The sequence below is a fragment of the Peromyscus maniculatus genome, chromosome 6, assembly GCF_049852395.1.
Source record: "Peromyscus maniculatus bairdii isolate BWxNUB_F1_BW_parent chromosome 6, HU_Pman_BW_mat_3.1, whole genome shotgun sequence".
Classification (NCBI taxonomy): domain Eukaryota; kingdom Metazoa; phylum Chordata; class Mammalia; order Rodentia; family Cricetidae; genus Peromyscus; species Peromyscus maniculatus.
This window is the reverse complement of record NC_134857.1, coordinates 100,398,130-100,414,892: the sequence shown is the minus strand read 5'-3', so window position 1 is coordinate 100,414,892 and position 16,763 is coordinate 100,398,130.

The following is a 16,763-nucleotide window of genomic DNA, read 5'->3' as shown; positions in this document are numbered from 1 at the left end:
CATCACCTGATAAATACTGCTGCTTTTGTAGCAAATTAGAAAATTACCAATTCGTTGTATCATTAAGCATTTTCTGCATGTTTTTGTTCTCTCAAGGAAAATGAGAGAATATGCACGTTTTGCAGTCTCTCTCATTGCTTGTGCATTCAATAATAAAACAAATATTGAAATTCACTAGCTCAGCTATTATTTGGAATAACCAATTATGGGTTCATTGTATTATAGTTATTTTTTAAAAAATAGGATCAGTTCAAAATACTTGGCTTGATCTTTCCATTGAGAAAGGAAATTATTTTTCACTCTGGTAGCTGCATTAATTTGTCTTGCTACTAGAATATAATCAAGAAAATTAATTTGTTCAGGATTTTCTCAAACATCTACTCCTGCAAGGGAAAGTACTGAGACAGTGATGATGTTTAAGCAATGATTCCCACCCTTCAGATGCTTGCAAACTAAATGATGAGACCAAGCTGAGTCAGTTGTTAACCATAGTGCAAGTGTTTTGGATTTTTAGAAACAGTTTATTATTTATTTTTATTTTGGTTCTTCATGACAGGGTTTCCTCTGCTCAGTCCAGGATGTTCTGGAACTCATTCTGTAGACCATGCTGGCCTCAAACTCAGAGACCCACCTGCCTCTGGCTCCCAAGTATTGGGATTAAAGGAATGTGTCACCACCACCCAGCTTTTTAAAAACACTTTAAATAATATTCTTTGTGACAGCCTGGCAAGCTGATTTCTCTTTTCCACCTGGGTAATTAATTAGATCACATTTAATATTTTAAGATTCCTTTGCAATTCTAGGTGAACCTATGACTATATTCTGGCCAATGACATATACACAGACGTGATGCATCCCATAATACCTCATGCAACCCTTCCCTTTATTCTCTTATGTCACCTGCTGCCTGGCTGTCTATGTCTTAGGCTATCTGAAAGCTATGTGTTAAAGATGTTTGAGCTGCTGTTAGCTCATCTCCATGAACCTTGACTGACGTTGATGTAGCCCGTTACCAACCGTTGAACACGAACTAAAGGTATGTATGTTATGTTAGAATGAGATTTTAAGGTTTATCTGTTGCAAATCCTAAGGAAAACAAATATGCTAATGAATTTGTTGTTTCACTTTGCTAGTAAGATTTAAGGGTGTATTTCATTTTCTGGGAAAATGATGCTTATTATGTATGTAAGACTTCAATATGGAAGCTCGGTACAGACTTGGTTGTACAAATGAGACTATCACGAAGCATCAAAATTTAAAATGACTTGTAACTGTTCCCTGAAGAAGTAGGAGGAGGAAAGGAAAAGATAGTGAGGCCACAGGAACTCCTGGGAGTAGGTGGGAGCTTCGCAGGTAGAGAAAATGATTTCTCAGATGATGTTTCTAGTTCCCAATGTATTGAAAAATCAACAACAGCAGGGCTTGGCATTGACTTGCATCTATTTTTTTTTTTGTTGCCCTCATTCATTGTGAGGGAAGAGGCCATTAATGAGCTTTAGCCCAGTGACTCGAAGAATGATTAATTAAAAAAAAATATTTTTTTGACCTTGCTTTAGCCAATTCTATTTCCCATTCCAGTATCTGGACTTCTGAATGAATTTTCACATTATTAAGATGTGGGAACATTTGTCTTGTGGCTTATGACTCTAATTAGGTCTTTGAGTGCTGTATATAAGTCGATTTGAAAAAGCTGGACACCTTTAAAGAGAAGTTGGAAGTTTATTGCTATGTGCAATTATTCACTGAAAAGCTAAAGGAGGCTTGGTGGGGCTCCCCGGGAGGGAAATGTAATCTCATGTCATTAAATATATGACATTTAATGATGAATGCTTCAAGCATCAAGGAAAACTGGCATCTTTTAAAGTCAGTCAATAACTCGAAATCATGCTACATTATAATTTTATTCATACTTGAGTGGCTCTGTGATGAAGCATTTGGCTGCTTTTTGTGAATTTCTAACTGTTTTCTTTTTTGTCACTGACAGGAGAGACATATGTTTTCTTTGTGGCATATTTTTACAGAAGTACATATGCAAGATTTTTTTAATAGAATATAACTGGGAGGGAAGTTTTTAGATTTCTTGCATGTCAAAAAAAATGTCTTGATTTTATTCTTCCACTTGATTGACAATTAACTGGTTATAGAAACTAGGCTTCAAATGATTTTTCCCCCTAAGATCTCCATGGATTTGTCACATTGTCTTAAGAACTTTAAATTCATATTTAAGAAAACCTGACCCAAAACTCCAGTACCCACATTTTAGACCTTCTGTTTGTGTTTGTATTCTGAGACTGTAGCAGGGCATTTCTAAGTACGGGACTTTATTCTTTATGCTTGACACTCAGCTAGCATGAGAAACATTTGTGAATGTGTGTGTCTAAGTGCATGGACATTATCTCACCTTATTTTGACTGCTTTCTTTCATTTATTGATTGCTTTTTGGATTTCCTGGCTTGGATGGTAACTTTCATGGTCTCCACATGTCTGGGAGAAGTGGCCATTTCTTTCTGTTGTTTTGAGACTATCGTGGAGGTTCCGAGTTACCTCAGGCTCTGACATCTCTGTTTTTAGTGGCTCTTGTAGACAAAACCACATGTTGTTAATGACTGGGCAAAAACACTGCTCCCAGCTATCTTCTAGGTGGAGGGGGAGGTGAGCACCCTGGCTTAGCTGTTTTGCAGGCTTTTCTTGTTACCCGTCCTGGTTGCAAATCAACAGGGCCCTCTTGTTCTTCATAACTGCATTTCAAATTTGGAGTTTTGAAAAATGATTCTCTTCAGCCATCTTTAATGCTCATTCTGTGTTGTATGATATTTTGTTTGTGTTCTGACAAATAAAGCTTGCCTGGAGATCAGAGGACAGAGCTAGCCCCTAGTTAACCATAGAGGCCAGGCAGTGGTGGCACACACCTTTAATCCCAGCACTTGGGAGGAGGAAGCAGGAAAATCAGGAGTTCAAGTTCATCCTGGGCTACAGGAGTTTGAACCAGTCTAAAAGAGAAACAGAACCTGGTGGTAGCGGTGGTGCATACCTCTAGTCTCCAGCACTAGGGAGGTAGAAACAGGAACATAAGGTAGGTGGAGAGAGGATCTGGGCCTGCCTGCCCATTTGGTCTGAGGATTCATAGAGGTGAGAAGTTTGTAGTGGCTGCTGCTCTGATCTCCAGGCAAGCTTTATTTGTCAGGATACAAACAAAATATCATACAACAATTCTGGGCTTTGTATATCTTTATTCTGTTTTCCTGTGAATATAATCTCACATGCTGAGCTCCTATATTCATTTCCTTTTGCTGTGTAACAAAATATCAAGACCTCAGGACTTGAGAACAACAATTACTATTACAATGATTCTACACCAGAAGTCTGACCTCTTGGGCTGTAAAGGACTTGCCTAGCAAATGGATCCTTCCCCCGTCACACAAACACACCTGAGCTCTAATTGTTGCTAAAATTGAAGATGAAATTAGGGAGTTGTCTAGGTGCTTCTTCCATTGGAAGCTTGATTTGGGAAGAATCTACTTCAAGCTCATTTACATTCCTAGAAAGTCATTTATGGATGAGTACCACTTTCTCACTGGCAACTGTTTCTTGTCTTTTGTATGCTGCCGGGGCTTCCTAGCCTGCTTGTAGGTGTTTTAATAGTTATCTGTTGATTGCATGAACATGTTGACTTCTTGTAGCCCCAAATAGAAGTTATTGTAATAGAGTTCTGGTCTTTCTGGCTTATTTGCTTTACATATCTTTCCTTCACTTAACTGGATATGCAAAAATGCAAGGAAATATTGAGACATCAGTTTTGTATTTGAAGTGTTCTGGTCCTTTTTATTTTTGGTCACTGATTCTCCTATTAACCTGTTCATTGTTTCTGACTTGTATGGACCATGCTGCTCTGCTCCACACCTTCTGCTGCTGGGTCCAGCTTCCAGAACTCAATTCCCTCCAGGATCCCCATTTAGTACATATATCCAGGTTCTTCATATCTTGCTGGAACTTGTCCCAGTGTACAGTTCTGTACCATAGCTTCTATAGCCAACTCTTATCTTGTCATTTATTAGATCCTAAGCTCCTTGATTAGAAAATATGTCTAGGGTTCCAGTTCTTCCATAACTAAATACTGCAACAGTACATGTTATCTCTATTTGGGAACCATCTGTAGACTTGGTACTATGGTAAATGACTTTGTATGTCACCTTTAGTTTTAACAACAATCTCATAAATGAGGGTTCATGCTGTGGGATAATGCTTTTATACACTGTAAAGATTTGTCACTCAAATTGGTTTAATAAAATGCTGATTTTCCAGTAGCCAGGCAAGAAGTATAGTCAGGGTGACCAGACTAGGAAAATTCTGGGAAGAGGAAGGGCAGAATCAGGAGTTGCCAGCCAGATGCAGAGGAAGCAAGATGAGAATGCCATACTAGAAAAGGTACCAAGCCATGTGGCTAAGCATAGATAAGAATTATGGGTTAATTTAAGTGTAAGAGCTAGTTAGTAATAAGATTGAGCTACTGGCTGAACATTTATAAGCAGTATTAAGCCTCTGAGTCAGTTATTTGGGAAGTGGCTGCTAAGTATTTGAGAACAAGCAGTCGGGAGAGAAACTTTGGCCTACAAGGTCATCATTTGCCTACCACAGTTGAGGAAACTGGGGCCAGGGAGCTTACTGTAGGGTTTGATGCTATTTATTGAAGTGAAGCAGGCAAAGAATATTGATGCTTCAAATTCGAATTCAACTGTCTCCAAACCAATGTCTTTACTCATTATCCAGTTGCTCTTGCACTTCTCCCAGAAACTTGAAATCTTTGACTTAATGGTTCCACAAGAGGCAGGTCCCTATAGTCTTATGCTGCCCAATGGTCAGATACTCAGTGTATCCAAACACTTCTTGTACAGGAGTACCCCCGCTTGGTTGACACTTCCAACTCTGTCTAGCCCACAGCACGACCTTATCAGTGTCATCATGACAAAATGAGCTAAAAGAGACTCCATAAGATGGGCTCGGCAGGCAAAAGAACACATGCTGTGTAAGCCTGATGACCAAAGTTCAGTCCCTAGGATCTTTGGTGGAAGGAAAGCAATTCCTGATAGTTGTCCTCTGGCCTCCATGTAGGTGCCATGGCATGTGAACCTCTCCATCTACCATGCATGTGTGTGTACAGGGGATGTGCACATGCATGCACACACACGCAAGTTAAAAGTAATGAAAATAATAAAAAATAAAAGTTCCTTTTAGAGGAGGCCACAAGCAGCTTGCCTTGCTTCCCCTTATGTGTATCTTTCCCATGTTAATGTCACTGTTTTCCAATAGTTACACTCGAGTGTGTTACACATTCATATTCATCCGCACAAATGCCACTCTAATTATTTCCAGTGTTAATCACATGTAGTCAGATGAAATGGGAGCATTCAAAACTGAACTGGTTGTTGGGTTGAAGTAGTTTAGAAACAGAAATTAGTATAATTTTTTTTTTATGAGAACAGAGTTGAAAATTATAAATTTCATCCTAGGGAATAATTCTTTGGGATATAAAGACACCCAGAGACTAATCTATAAATAGAATCATTTCCTTTTCCCACCTCCATGTAGCAGACGCACACATCAGTGAAAACAGCTATGGGTCCGGTTTGCTCGGTGCTCGGTGCGGAATAAGAGTGACGTGGTGGAGGCGGTGGTCTACAGCGCGCTGATTTAAGCAGTTTCCATCTGTTCGTGTTCTTCTTAACCAGTAGCTCTAAACAGTAACATTGCTCTTTCCCGAGATGTGGGATAGATGAATAAATTCTATACGATCAGGCCATTGGATTTTCCATAACCCCTAAATTATTTCATTTATGAAAATCTCCTTGATTTTTTCAGCTTTCAGTTCTTTTTCTTAAAAAAAAAAATTTGTATAAAGGGTAGTGAGAGATTTTATGTGTAAAACATTTAAATGCAATTTTATGATTTCTTTTGCAGTATGGTTTTATACTTGAGCTAATTATTTGATGGAAGAAATTACTGGAATAAATTGAATGACAAATTGAAGAGAACAGCAGGGCTCCACAGTTTAGTGATGAGATTGTTGTAGTAAAACAGTCAATGTACCTATTGGTAGTTTTACATAAAAAATGACCAAGGGGCCGGGAAGATGGCTACGTGTGTAAAAATGCCTGCTGTGCAAACATGAGGACCTGACTTTGGATCTCTAGCACCCATATAAATGACTGGCATGGTCATTAGTACCTGTAACCCCAGTGTGCCAGAGTGTGGGAAGGGCAAAGAGACAGAGGACTGGGGGAAGGGAAGTTGGGGATGGGGAAAGTGAGAGAGGCATGGGAAGGTGTGCTGTAAAGGGAGGTCGTCCAAGAGGCTTGCCAGCCAGGCAAGCCTAAAAACAGTTAGCTCTGGCTTCACTGGGAGACTCTCTGTCAAGGGAATGAGGTGAAACAAGATACTAGCTTCCACATGCATGCATGGATTGGTACAGTTATCCACAGCACACATGCACACATATGTGTACATCACACGCAAAAATAATTTAAAAAACAATCAAGTTACTTGGGAAACTACAGCAAGAAGATTGCAAATGTAAGTTGTAGCTAGAGTTTTTCTGCCTTGACAACAGTCAGGACAAATCTCTGTCACCCGCCAGTCCCACAGCCACTCAGACCCAACCAAGTAAACACAGATACTTATGTTGCTTACAAACTGTATGGCTGTGGTAGGTTTCTTGCTAACTGTTCTTATAGCTTAGCTTAAATTAATCCATTTCCATAAATCTATACCTTGCCATATGGCTCGTGGCTTACCGGCATCTTCACATGCTGCTTGTCCTGGCGGCGCCTGGCAGTGACTCTTTCTGCCTTCCTGTTCTTTCTTTTCTCCTCTCTGTTAGTCCCACCTATACTTCCTGCCTAGCCATTGGCCAATCAGTGTTTTATTTATTAACCAATCAGAGCAACACATTTGCCATACAGACCGTCCCACAGCAGTAAGTCATCATGGGCAACTAAAGAGAACTTATATCAAATAAAAATAACTGTTTAAAAATGGCTGGGGATGCAGATCATTGGTAGAGCACTTCATTCGCACATACAAAGTCCATGGGTTCAATCTCAAGCAAAGTGTCTACATTGGAAATGGTTATTGAACTGTTATGTAAACACAGTCAGCTATGTTGAAACCAGTGGTGCTTTGTCTTAATGTATCTTCTCCCAGTATGGAATGCAATGCAAAAGGTTTTATCTTCTTACCCTCAAAAGCACAGTCTTCTCTTTCTCGTTTATTAAGCACCACTGCATTCAGGGAGAGTTCTTATAAAATAACTATGAGACTTTTTGTTTGCATATTTGCAGTGATAAGGACTTGAAAATTCTTCACTAGTACCTCTTTTCAGGACATAATAAGAATTTATTTTGCAATGGAGTTAAAAAAAACTCTCTGAGAAAGCATTAGCAATTAGCTGAAAAATGTAAGATGCAAATGAATTTGTTACTGAAAACCAAAATAAAGGCTGATTCATGAATCTATGGTTCAAGCTTTGCTCACAACCAAAATTAGGTTTTGGAGGAGACAATAGCCAAAAGCTTCAATTTGGGGTTATTAAAATTGAATTATATATTGTGGTGATATACTGTGTACCCTAATAAACTTTGCCTGAAGATCAGAGGACAGAACAAGCCACTAGGCTAAACATAGAGGCCAGGCAGTGGTGGCATACACCTTTGATCCTAGCACTCAGGAGGCAGAGATCTGTCTGGATCTGAGTTCAAAGCCACCCTGAACTATATGAGATTGATTTGGTCTAGGAGAGAAATCAGAGCCAGGCAGTGGTGGCACACAACTTTAATTGCAGTACTAGGAAGCACACATGCCTTTAATCCCAGGAAGTGATGGCTGGGAGGAGAAAGGTGTATAAGGGGTGAGGAAACAGGAACTAAAGACTTTTGGGCAGAATTGTCCCTTTCCGCTAGAGGCTTTTTCGGCTGAAGCTCTTTCAGGCTGAGGAGTTGGTGAGGTGAGAGGTGGTGGCTGTGGCTGCTCTGCTTCATTGATCTTTCAGCTTTTACCCCAATATCTGGCCCTGGGTTTTTTATTAAAGACCTTAGAATTTGAACAGCTATATGAAGTGGTTCACCATGGCACCCCACTTTATTCCCAGGTCATCCAGACATGAATCTAAATTGCAGAAGAAACACAGTGGTGCACGTTCTCAGAGACTGGCTGGTCAGTGAAATGGAATTGTAGGTGTCGTGAGTAGTAACGGTTTCTGGAATGTAGAAACTGGTATGACTTGAATTTGCACTGTATCAATTCATCTTATTCATAATCACTGAAAATAGTCCTTCGAAATGCCATTTTGGCAAATATTCAAGCTGGCATCAATACTGTCCACACAGGAAACCAAGAATTCTTTGTTTACAGTATGACCTGTTTTTTTTTTTTCCCAAACTCTGTCCTGTACTTGGCTGTTCAGTTTTCCTCTATTTTAATATCAGCCAGTAGATCAAACTGTCATATGCCCTTTAAAAATATTTGAAAGAAAAACATCTGTTTCTCACTAGGTTTCTGGGCATCCAGATTTACAGTGGGTACCCATCTGGTTTCTTTGGGTAGTATACATGAATGCATAGGACACAAGGAAGGTTCTATGTGAGGAGACCATGTAACACACATGACCTGGGAGAACAGTATGCAAATTGTAACCACCTAGCAGACACAGAGGGATGAGATTTTTGTAGTGCATCTTATATTTATTTCAACTAAGATTTTAATTGGATGTCTACTGAACAACTCAAAATATTCAAATTTCTGCTGAAATTCAGTCAGATATAAAGTGTACGGCTTGTTGCTAAATTTAGGCTTCTCTACTTTGGAGGTCAGGTCCCATCATTCTTTGTGTAAATCTTGCAGTTTTAACATGGATGATTGAACGACTCCTGTGAGGGAGCGTCAGCTTTTATGTGTGGCTGATGCCATCTTTCTATAACATAAGACACCTTGAGCATGGGTTTTGTGACAACCATATATGGGTTTGTGGAGAGGGCCCTTTACCTATGTGACAGGTTTCCTATTCTTTTTATTTAAACAAGGAAGGATATTTTCTAGTAGCAAATATTTCAATTTCTATAACCACTTAATATCTACCTCTGCTTGGCTATGGGTGACACACCCAGTGTGACTACAGGAAACATACCTTATTCTTCTTGTAAGACTGAGTTGAGTTGAGGTCAGTCACAGTTTCTGAGGAGGTTGTCAGCCTGGGCGTGGATGTGAGGGAAGTAAGTAAGGTTGGTCTTCTCAGCTGCTTAGCTCTTTATTAATACTTTCTGGGTGTAAATGGCCAAAAGAAGCCAAACATCACACATCATGTTCCTCAACCTCACGATGCAAAATGTGATAGAACTAAACTCCTCACTACAATTTTTCTTTCTTTTTAAAATATTTGTGTGTGTGTGTGTGTGTGTGTGTGTGTAAGCTATGTGTGTGTATAGAGTGTGCATGTGTGCCATTGAACATGTGCCATAGTATTCCTGTAGAGGTCAGGGGACAACACCCAAAAGTCAACTCTCGCCTTCCACCATGGGTTTGATGGATGAACTCAGGTCATTGGGCCAGTTTACTCATGGAGCCATTATTTTACTGGCCCTGGAAATTCTGACTGACATATATGTTTGCAACCTATATAGTGCTCTTATGAAGAAAAGAGGTTTAAGTAGTTTTTAGAAGTGAAAAACAAAATAAAGGCTGACTTCTGAATCTGTGTTGCTGGCTCAGGCTTTGTTGACAACAAAAATTAGTTTTTTGAGGAGACAATAGACAAAAGACTCAATTTAGGGTTATTAAAAATTGAATTATATATGAAGTGGTTCACTGTGGCACCCAACCTTATTCCCAGGTCATTCAGATATGGATCTAAAGTTGTAAAAAAAACACAGTGACACAAGCTCTTGGATAGTGTGAGTTGGAGTCTGACCAAACAGTGAAATGGAGTTGCAGGCATTGTGAGTAGTAACAAGGATATCAAAATTTGTGGAAAAATATCTTGCAATCTTCCTTCCTTCCTTCCTTCCTTCCTTCCTTCCTTCCTTCCTTCCTTCCTTCCTTCCTTCCTTCCTTCCTTCCTTCCTTCCTTCCTTCCTCTCTCTCTCTCTCTCTCTCTCTCTCTCTCTCTCTCTCTCTCTCTCTCTCTCTCTCTCTCTCTCAACTGGCTAGAAGCCAAAGCTAAGAAAGAATTCTAGGAAGTAAAATGTCTTATAAAGAACTGTATAAAACCAGCCGGCCAGAAAGCAGGGCCCTGCAGTGAGTCTCCAAAGACCTCAATAATGCTATTATAGATGTAATTTCGGAACTTAAGGCAAACACACTGTTTATGAAGCATTCTGTCATGAGTGCTTTGCCATTCATTCATTCATTTACTTATTTCTTCTGTATTAAATGTCAAACATATTTTGGGACTGATAATAGGTCTTCTTGTTAAATAGTCCTTATAATCAAGCTATATGAGTTACATTTTTGAAGTGAAAGTTACACAAAATATTCTCACAGGAAATAGATAGTAGAAAAGCAGTTATTGAGAGATTGGAAAGAGTGTGGGGGAAAGGGTGGAGAGAGCTCTTAGTGGGTAGAGGGGTAGAGCTGGATGGAAGGAGCAACCTATTTGTTCTATATAGCACAGGACTATGGTTAATTGCAATTCAGTGACTATTTCAGTATAGACACAAATCAATGCTTAATGTTTGATGTGAAAAATATGCAGATCACCTTGATCTAATAATTATGTATTATATACATGTACTGAAATATCACAGAAATATGGGGAGCTATTATATGCCAATTAAAAATAAAAATTCTAAACATCATAAAAAATAAAATTCACACACACACACACATATAAAGTCTACATTGACAAGTGCTAATATTTGTGTATCTGTCACTACAATCATGATATTGTCACAGTTTGGTCACCCCAGGAGCTCCCCAGTTCTATTTTGGAGTTTCCCCACACCCTTCATCCATCCTGTGCCCATACACAGTCCAAATTCTTTTTCCTTAGAATTTTACATAAATTTAGACATATATAAATAATTAATAGCATCAGGTCTGGGTCTTTGCACTTAGCACAATGTTTCTGAGGTTCACTGACTTTATTGCAAGTATCACAGGGTTGTTTTACTTTCCTGTTTATTGAGGGACAGAACTGTTTACGTGACTATACCAAAATTGTTGATGGTAATGGGTATTAGGACTGTTTCTAGTTTCTATTATAACAAATAAGCTGCTATTAACATTGACACATGAGTCTGTGTGGACACAAGTTTTCATTTATCTTGGGTGTTAGCTAGGGATTATAATGTATGCTATTTAACTTCATGGATAACTGTTAAGTGAAGCATTTATCTAAGTTATTCCAATATCAATAAAAACTCAGGAGTCAGATATTGGGGTAAAAAACCTGATCAATTCAAAGAGTAGCGGAGGAGTGATCAGCTGACCCTAACTCTTCACATTTCCCAGATTGAAAGGGCTGAGTCGCTTTAAGCCCCTCCTCATATCTTCCTGTGCCCCCCTATTTGGGTCCTCCAAAATTGCTATGGCTAATTCCAGTCAGCCAATCACTGACTCTGCCCCCTGATTCAAGGTAAACTTTATTAGAAATCTTGAATTATCAGTGTGAACAAATATCCTGCAACAGTCAAATTGTTTTCTAAAGTATTAGTGCTAACTACTTTACATTCTCATCAACAATACATGAAAATTCAAGTGGACACAATATTGCCAACACTTTAAAACTATGACATTTAGTAGGTATTTATTTACATGCCATTGTTCTAACTTCCATTCTTGTGTCTAGTGATTTTGATAATTTTTATGTAGTAATCGTTGGTTGAACCTCTGATTTATAAAATTTTCCTTTAAAATTATTTGAGCACAAATGAGAAAGTCCTCAATAAAAAACTAGCAAACAAAATGCAAGAGCACATTAATAAGATTAGTTAACCATGATCAAGTGAGATTCATCCCATGAATACAAGGATGGTTCAAGATATATTAATCAATAATATGAGAACCCTACCAAAGGACCAAACCATATGATCACCTAAATAAATGCATAAAATAAATAATAAATTTTATTAAGATTCAACATCCTTTTATGATAAAACTCTAAGCATTAAATATTTGGTAAAGTGTTTCAACATAATCAAATAATAATTGAGAAGTCAATAACCAATATCCTGTTGTATGGGGGGGATTGGTGATAGCTGTCTCTAAGAGTTAGAACAAGGGGGGCATACAGTATTGTCTTCTCAAGGTTTTGTGATTTTCATGCACATACTTTGTTAAATCAATCTCCAAGTACTCCATATTTTAAAGCTATTGTAAATGGCAGTTTTTTCTCAATTTTCATAATCACTGCTGACATGCAAAAAATAGATTTTTTTCATATTAATTTTGTATCCTATGAATATACTAAGCCTACTTATTTATTCTATTTGCTACAATTTTCTATATGGGTAGTCAGTTGTAGTCATATTTGTGTAAAGTAGTTTTAATTTTAAATGCTCTTTCACTTTTTTCTTGTTTTATTATTATCTTGGACATTTAGAAGATAAGTATAATTCTAAGTACGACAATATAAACTGAAAATGGTTATAAGTCTCTTGTCCCTGAAGAAGGGGACATTACTTGAGTCTTTTGTAGTAAGCAGGGCAATATTTTTTTCTTTTCTTTCTTTTTTTTTTTGATGCTTTTTATCAGGTAATAAACATTCCTTTCTGTCTGCAGGATGCTCATAGTTTCTCTCGTAAATAGGGAGAGGATTTTGTCTACCTTTTTTTTTTTTTTGCACCTCCTGTGATGGTTGTGCCATTTCCTCTTTGGACTGGTCAGTACAATGAACTAAAGAATTAAATTCCTTTCTCTGTAGTACTGCATCACCAGACTTCGGTCTAGACCACACACTTCTGAAGAAAAATGATCTGTCCTTTGTTTTCCTTCACTGTAGACAGCAGGTCTTCTCTCCTGTTCTTCTGTGATTGGTCTTTATCTCTAGTTTTCTGTAAACTGGTATGTCTGGGTGTGATTTCCTTAATGCTTTTGTTGTGTTTCCTGAATCTGTGAGGTTCTGATTCTCAATAAAATTTGGGCTATATGCCACCTTTTTTCCCCTGTGAAGCTTGCATTTTATTTATTTAATTCTCATAGATGTTTGTCCAGTGTTGGATACTCAGTCTTTCTCAGTCTTGCTATGTTTCTGTGCCAGGGACCTCTGTAGGGCAAGCAGTGTCCTACCTTTCTGTAAGGTACACCCTCTGAGATGTGGCTTCTTTTGTCCATTGATCTCAGCAGTTACTTTCCCACATCCTTTGGTGTTCATATTAAGGTTGTAACCAGAATCTTTGCCTACTATTTGCAACTTTCCAAATACAGTCATCAAAGCCTCAACTCATGGGCTTCTACGCCAGAAGGCTTTTCTATGAATGTATGATCTTCTCTGGAACTTTGCTAGAGTCGTAATAATGTATGTCTGTCAAACACTGATGGCTACATGAGGGACTGTATTTATTCCCATATTTTTTTTTCCTCTCTCACTAGATTGTAAGCTTTACGGGAACAGAGACTTCAATTTTTTGACTTTCTGTTATTCAGTACCTAACATAATTTCTAGCACACAGTAAACACCCCAAAAAATGTTTTCTGGGGCTTCAGTCACTTAATGGATCCTGCATCTGAAACCCAGTGTGCATCATTAGCATCCCTAAATTTCTGTAGCCCAGACCATGGGTTCCCCTCAAGTTTATTTTCCTTTAAGCTTATCTTACTATGTCTTTCTGTAAGTGATGATTTTGAAAGCTTATGTATTCCTTTGCTTTTTCTTTTCTCTGTGGTGAAAGTTTTACTCTTCTGCTTCAAAGACTGATTCAGAATCCATCTTCCTTAAGAAGCTCTCTATGAAGGTCATATTGCTTTTCTTCCCATGGAATCTGTCTTATGGATAGTCTACACAATGTTTTGCTTACTTATTTTACATTCACACATTAGAAAAGCATTTCATGGTTTAGATTTGATTCCTTAACCAAACTATAAATTCCTCAAAGCCAAGAATTATATTAATTATGTTGTAGTTTCCAAGGACTGTTGATCCAAACCTATGAGGCTCAGTTTTTACATAGACACATAAGTGTAATGAATTAGCTGTACTGTGTATGTTTATTCACTTAGGAAGCTATTTTGACTGTGTCTTTCACTCTATAAATATTTATTAAGTGCCTTCTATGTGCCAGGCACTACTTTCAAAATGCTGAGGTTATATAAGTGTATAAAACAATTTTAACAACAGAATCTCTGACCTTTTTGAGCCTACATTTTTTTGAGAGTTGACAGCTAAAAAGTAATTTAATAAATAAAATATATCACGTTAGGCAGCAATGTCTGTAAAGTGAGACCTTTCAAATCTGAAAGAGAAATGGATGTGTCACAAGCTTAATCTTTAAGCATTGATTTCTCAAATCTTATAACTATCTGCCTTACTTTTATGTAGATATTCTGATACCTATGTGCAAACAATAAAGCATAAATGTGTGGAGTTGAAAGGGAAGGGATTTGAGTGGACATGGTTCAAAGTGGAACAGTTAGCAGACAATAAATATGCTCTTCTGACTTCATCTGTATTATGTGCGCTTCATCACAAGCCATAATAATTGAGTTAACACAACCTTGAAACTGCTAAAGAGGAAATCTCGTCCTTGACTTTAAATACACATACTGCCTATTCCTCAAATTGCTTGTGGAGACCTGGTTAGTTTATCACTTTCTGGCATCCCCTTCTTCATATGCCTGTAAATTGTCTAGGCTGACAATGCTTTTCAATAGTCCTTTGCTGTATCTTTCCCCCAGAGCCAACTCTAGATGGGGCTTGTGTGTGGACTTCCTTGCGGAAATTGTTGTCTCTTCTTCAATCTGTCCACAAAGACCTATTGACAGGAACATGCTATGGTTTTAGATACAGCATCTATGTTTATTGAAATTATGTAGTTTTTAGTCACTTGCATTGCTTATGAGATCCAACTTTCCTGATCTTACAGTCCCCGCAGCATGCTTTCATTTCCTGGTCCACTAGATACTAACTCTTGTAAGAAGGTTAAAAAGTGAGTATTAACACTGTTGTTATAGTGCAGGCTAGAAACAAATGAGAATAATGCAGGATTAGCAAACGTATTGGGGGCAGAAGTATTAATGGTTATAAAAAGTAAACATCCATTAATTCAAAAATCCTAAGTTGTAAAGGAGTAATGGATTTCAAAGCCAAGTATTATACATACTTTGAAAATGTGTGATAAAAATATAGTTCAATAACATTTATAGGATTCATATTTTAAAGATGAGATTAATTTCTATTTGTTTTTCATTTTTATAAATGTCAAAGTATAATGTATTATGAAGAATGCAGGGAATAGAATTTTTGAAATTTCCTAGGGCATTTATAATTTATCAGAGCTGTCTGTCTCTCCCCATCCTCCCCAAACAGCTGGGTATTTTTGGAATAAAATCATAAAATAGAATCTATTCAAGATCTAGATAAGATGTTGCCTGGGCTCAGGAAGAAAGGGAGAAAGCTTGAAAGCTGTGTAACATGTCCCTGGCATTTTTATTCTCATGTTTTTTTTTTTTTAAACATGGTTGCATGTCTGTTTATTTATTCAACAGATATTTATTGGAAATCTGGCTGGATGCCAGATGCTATTCTAAGGGCTGGAGATACAGTCATTAGGAGTGTACTCCTCCTCTTTTGGCATTTATAGTCCAGCGAGGGAGATGAACAATGGAACAAAAAATGTAAACTTATACTATGCTGAATAACAATGTGGGCTCCGGGAAACAAGAAAAAGAAGGAAGGAATTGAAGTTTGGGGGTAAGGGGACTGGAGAAGGTTTCTATGAGGAAATGAGCTGAAGTCAAGACTCTAGAGAAAAGGAATGCAAGGCCATTACCTGGTGAGAGGTTATCTGAGATCAAGGATAAACGAAATGTGAAAAAAATCTTAGGAAGAAGAAGACTTGGTGTGAAGTAGAGAAGAGGAGTGTACCTGGAATGGATGATTCCTCACTGAGAACTTCTTTCACCTCCTTTACCTTCATGACTACAAGACCCCTGTTGGATGATAAGCAGTTGAGCAATTAGCACTAGCTAGTGTGATGGAATAGAAAGAGTAGTGGATGCAGAAGGACCTTATCCCTTCAACTTTGACTTGCTGAGGTAACGCAGTCCTCATCCTCACAACTCACTATATCTCAAGTGAGCCTTTCAACTTAACGCACTGCATGATGAGGATGAACCATGTGCAGCCTAGGTCTTTGAGCTGTCATATATAAACCAGTGCCTGAGATTAGGAAGGATTTAGTTACATTCTCTGTATATAAAAGATACCAAAGCTATGATGCTGTGTGACACACAGAGTTTGCTGTGTCTTGAATATTTATCTCCTCCCCAAGTTTATGTTGTAATTAAATTTCAACATGATAGTCATTAAGACATCAACTCTATCTCTATCCCGAGCTTGGACTTTCTAGCCTCTGAAACTGTTAGAAATGAATTTCTATTATTTATAAATTAATCAGAATAAAGTATTTTGTTAAAGGACTTCAAATAGGCTAAGGGTTTAATAGTACAGGAGCTTGAGTCATTGGAGTGACCTAGGATCATCTCTTTCAAGAATACAAAAAAGACATTCTCTGAAAAATTGTGACCATTATTTCTCACTTTCTGGCTGGCACGCTACTGCA